Below are 5,738 nucleotides of genomic sequence, written 5' to 3'. Positions count from 1 at the left end.
TGCCCGTTCGTTGCACGGAACATGAAGATGCATTTGTATGAGTAGTTTATCTTGTGGGTGAAAAGATGATATTTTAATGTAATTGCCAGTTGGCTTTGGTTTTTATAAGAGTAGAGAGTAGAGAAATCCTGAAAAAATGATATTTTAATGTAATTGCCGGTTGGCTTTGGTTTAAAAATTTACAGCCCATTTCTTACAACTTATAGCCCGTTTTCTGGGGAAGCCCATTTCTTATCCCTCCTCGTCTTGAAAGATTTGCAGCCCAGCAGGGCTGAGAAAAGCAAGTAGGCCTCGATTTTGGTATTCTCCAAAAAAAGAACTGGGCTAGCCAATTTTAGAAAGAAAAATAATATCAACTGGGCTCGTCATGTGCTTAACAAAAGCGTTAGTGTGGGCTAGACGGGACACAGCCCCGGCACATCACGCAGTTGAGCTCCGTCTCTGAAACTAAAAAACAACTAGGCGAGCTGCTGGGTCCCTGGTGTTATCCGCTCGTTGTGTAATTTTCTCGTTTATTGACTACATTGACAATGGCGTGGAACCTAGTTGTCAAACAATTAGGAGGAAGTATTGTTTTGGCTTGTAATAACGAGGCACCTGCTTGTGAAATGCAATGACCCTGGTGGGTCCCTACTGTCAGCCTCTCCACGTACAGTCATCTCCTGATTCCTCTTGGTTGTTGACCATGTTGACAACACCAAACGGCGGCGAGCACATCGAGCTAACCAAGGCGGAGAACGACGGCAAGGGCTCGGACGGTAACGAACAGCAGCCATGAAAGATGCGGTAGTGTAGTGGCAGGTCGAGGGGAGTACGAGGGCAACGACATGCAAGTCAAGCATACAAATGGTACAAAAAGCCCAAGGATTAATTGTTCATCAAATTTTTAGACAAAACCCAGATTGAACATGATAGTAACATCTAACCCAACCACTCTTTTTTGCAGTCACAAACAAATGGATCGGTCTGATCCATAAAATCAACATCCTGTGCAAAAAAAATTATTTCAGGATGTCTACAACTTATTGTAAATATAAGCCGAGCACGTTTAGAAGCCCATTTGTCCACCTGAAACTTCTTTTTTTGCTGTTCAACATGTTCGTCCGTGAGAAATCTCTTGCTGTAAAAATTAAGCCTCGTGGACAATGGTAACCTCGCGTTCAACAGGAAGAATGTGACAAAGCTTCTGTTTGCCTGGTTGGATGCATATCGTCACATCGTTATTGTCCTCAAACGAATGTCATGAGAATTGAGAAAATCCTTGTGCTTATTATGCCAACGATTGGTTATATGTTTTTCTCCATGCGGTTCTCCCTAAGTAGACATGAAGATTGAAAATAGTTAAGGTCTGAAAAAAGAGTATGTCAAAAGAACGACAGCTGAACAGTTAATTCTAGTACAATATATACGGGCTTTCAATGTGCATGAAATCATCACCTCTATGTATAAATTCTCCAGAGATCGAAAGCATCGCAGCAAGCCAATAATTATGTCCAGATCAAAACTATACATTCTGATATATATGATCTTGACAGAATCCAGCGGCATTGATAGGCTATCAATGGACGAACTCTTCATTGAGCATATAACATAATATTAGTAGCCAAAGTGTACTCCAAGATGATATAAAACTTATGTGCACAAATGAAAAATGCAGCATATGATGACAAATGTGTAGATGAAAATATACGGTACCTGAAAAAGTGAGGAGCCAAACACCAACTCCTTGTGATTATTAAACGGGTCACGAATTACACCCAAGGTCTCCAGTTTGGGCGCAGAGACGACAATTATTTCTGAAGGTGTATAACAACTATGAAGGAGCAACCTTTCAAGTGAAGGGGCATCTTCGATGATGAGCTGCTGTCCTTTAAAACAAATTCCAATGCTTTTAAGGTGAGGCGACTTTATTTGGAGACAAATGATACCGATTTCTCTTCCCAAAAAAATCAGTAAGCGATCCAGGGCAGGGCAACTGGAGTGGATGATGTTGTGCAGTGAGGCCTCCGACAGATAAATCACCACAAGCGAAAGTTTTTTTTAGCATTGGGAGTCGAAGCATTTGTACCAGATCGTCTGGTAGATGGCACCGGGCGAAGGTGGCGGTGTGGAGAGACGAGGAAAACCGCGAGATGGAAAACGGTGGTGTGGGCACGAATTCTTGGTATGTTCGTGGTATGGAACTTTCGTGGTAATGGTAGAACTCAAACTGCTGGAGTTTTCCGAATTCAGGGGATGTGAGCCAAGCGTCCACCTTGCCGGGTATGGACAGCAGGTAGCTTGTCGGGATGTAGAGGCATTGAACGGGGCCCTGCTGGTGAGAAGAGACGATGGCTCTGATGAGATCAAATTCAGGAAGGACAGATATCTGACGACAGTCGAGATTGAGGGGCACGGTGCGCCATAGAGGGCGCCACCGAGTTGAGAGGACATGTGTGCGGCAGCAATCCTTGGTGGGGAGAAGCGAGATGATCTCTTCAAGGATGACGTCCGGGAGATCGCTGATGCGGTCCACCGGAGATTCTACCGGTTCCTCGGATCCGGGTGGGGGGGGGGGCTCGCCACTTCTCCCCGCGCTATCAGGTGCAGGATCTACAACCGGCGTCGCCGCTGACGGGAGCCTCATCTTCTTGGCGCTGGGGCCAGCCGACTCCATTTTCCTTGTGTGCGTCGCACCGACCTCACGGGTTTCAGCAGAGTAGCCAGAGACGAGTCTGGTGGCAGTGCGAGTGGGGAAGAAGGAGGGCTGGGGATTTCTGCAGGCGTTTTCTGTACAAGTGAGGAAGAAGGTGAGCGGGGTTTTCTGGACGAGTGAGGAAGATCGGGGAGCGGGGGAATTGGGTGGGGAGATGGAAGCGGCAGAGCGAGTTGTTCGTGTTTATAAGGCACGCTGCACTAACTACTCGCTTTTTCCCAAGAACCGCTCTCTTCTTTTGCGTTGCTGCATGACTGGCCATGCATGCAGGATGCATGTGCCCGCCGGCCACTGCATGCGCATGGTTTGTTACTAGGCCTATTTAATAGGGTGGTTATGGAGTAAATTAAGGAGATTTATTTTCTCTGTGTGCATCCACCAAATTAGAGGATGCGGTACTGGATGCAGACACTCAAATTAAACTAACATTCAGAAGAACAAAAGTTCAGCATGTCTATGCATCTCAATGATTCACCATACTATAACCAATATACAAAACTGTGAGAAGGTGTGGAAATAAAGAAAATTGGTCGATGCTTCTCTGAGCAAAGGGCCTCCCTGCGCATGCATTAATTTCTTGGGCATGCTTGTTTCTTCTCAATGTTGCGAGCACTTTGAGCATGTTGGCAACTCCACAGCTATCCAGCTGCCTCATCTTGCAATTGATGCTGACACATTTGTAGCAAACACATGAGGCAATAGAGATGACTCAACATGGGTCCATATTGTGCAGTTCCCCTGATATCCTATTCATTGTCCTGAATCTGAAAAGATAGGAAAACAGTAGCTATACTTAAACGGTGTTGCAAAATAGTAGCACATATCAATAGCTCGGCATGACAAAACACGATCATACTGACCTGCCTGAGGAAGATTACATATAATTTCATAAGTCCTTGGTTGATTTCCACCTTCGGCTGCACTGCTTGTTTGCTCCTCCAGACATGACATGATCGTTCTGCACTGCATTCAGCAAGTCAACGTACGAATAAGCTAATTTCATCTTGCGGTGGTCATTGTACCTAGTTACGAATGTAGGAATACTTGGAGCACCATGAGGTTAGCTGACAGTAGGTAGATGCAGCCATATAAATTTTGTATAGTGCTACCAAAATTGAGGTTTGTATCCCTTCCCGTTATGAGAATTCTTCTTGAAGTTGGTAGAATGTGATGACTTGTTCTTTTCATCAAACTTGCCTTTCCCCTGAGATTTGTTCTTGTTGTTTTGGGGCTAGTTGGGCTGGAAGTTCTTCTCGTGTACCATGTGGGCACTAGAAGCTCCCTCGGCGACCCGAGCACGTGTGTCTTTTCCTCAAAATCAAGAGTGCTAATGAGATCCAAAATAGAAAACTCATGTCTCTTGTTTTTCAGAGAAGTAGCAAAATCGTTCCATGAAGGTGGAAGCTTGGCAATGATGGTTCCAGCAACAAATTTGTCCGGCAACACACACTTAAAGTACTCAAGTTCCTTAGAGAGTGACTGTACATCATGAGTCTGCTAAACAACAAAGCCCTCATCAGTCATCTTGTAGTCACAGAATTGCTCCATGACGTACAACTCGTTGCCAGTGCCCGAGCGCCCAAACGTGGCCTCGAGCGCAGCCCACATGTCTTTGCCGCTGTCAAACAACATATACGAATCCACAATGGAATCATCAAGAACACTCAGTAGGGCGGCTTTGAAGAGGGTATCCATGTTCTAAAAAGCTTCCTGCTGTGTAGGATTAAGATCGCCCTCAGGCTTACCCTTAGTGGCGTCATAGCAGCACATGATCTAAAACCAATATACTGCTCTTGTGCGCCACCTTTTATATTGCACCCCCTTAAAAGTAGGCGGCTTCAAAAGCGCAACAAAACAACTCGGAGTAAATTGCCTGTGATCAGGTTTTTGGATTGGATTGTTGAATATATGAGCAATTTAGTATGAGATTTAATCTGATTCAGTAGTAAATAGATCATGACGACAATTGCAAACATCAAAGTAATGATGCGGACTAAACCGGGAGGACAGAAACACATACTGTACAGCGGAAGCAGAACCGATGTGGTTGATGTTGTCACTCATGTCGTTGATGAAGAGGTTACCGAGGTCGGGGAAGAAGGCTGTCATTGAGGAAGTCGTCGCTGGCAGCAGTCACAGGAGTGTGCTCCCCGAAAACGTGATCGCCCCTCTCCCGTACAGGATCACGAAAGGTGGGGTTCGGAGGACTGCTGTCCCTTCTCGCGGTGCACGCCGGAAGGAGGGCTGGAGAAGAATTGTGTGGTAGCGCTAAGATCTGGAACGGTGCGAAACCATATGATACAGCGGCGGCTTGGGTAGAGCATGTTAGGTCAGAGTATAATAGCAGGCCTTTGGCCCCCAAACCCCACGTCCAAGTCAATAATAGCTCAAAAAAAGTCAATAATAGCCCAACCAAGGTTTGTCTAAAAAAACGGAGTAATTAAGGCGTCCGTTAGTCCCTTTAGTATAAATACAATATCATTAATAATGGCCCCACCTTTTGTCTCACAAAGTAGAGTATGTTGGAGTACAACCGGCTACACGTTTACAATCCTCTTCTCTTCTCTCTCCTCTTCTCTCTCCTTCAACTAAGCACAAGTACTATATTTAAATCCTTATAGCCTACTTATGTCATCTAATTATAGTAGTACTTGCTCTAAAAGTTACTATCCACTGTGTAGTCTGAAATGTCGGGTGTGCAGCGGGCGGTGCCCTCGGTCGGCACGCCGCTTGAATGGCGGAAGCAGTGAGAGGTCGCGTCGCCCTGACTTGCCATCAATGTGGAGCGGCGTGCTCAGCTGGCGCCGACCGGGAACCGCGCGCGGGAGGGGGGAGGGGTTTTTGTTGGGCCAAGAAGGTGAGAAGCCAACTTGGGATCAGTCCGTACTGGGAAATATCATGTGCTCCCATACTCTGCATATGACACTAGTGTATGTTACTACTCCCTCCTTTCCGGTTTATAGAGATGTTTAGAGTAACATAGTAATATGTTACAGTACAAGTTACTCCCCGCTATGACCAGCCTTGGCCTCTCCCAGTGCTC

Source organism: Triticum dicoccoides, chromosome 5B (genome assembly GCF_002162155.2).
Source record: "Triticum dicoccoides isolate Atlit2015 ecotype Zavitan chromosome 5B, WEW_v2.0, whole genome shotgun sequence".
Classification (NCBI taxonomy): Eukaryota; Viridiplantae; Streptophyta; class Magnoliopsida; order Poales; family Poaceae; genus Triticum; species Triticum dicoccoides.
The sequence above is the reverse complement of the archived record's forward strand: the minus strand, read 5'-3'. Positions refer to the sequence as shown.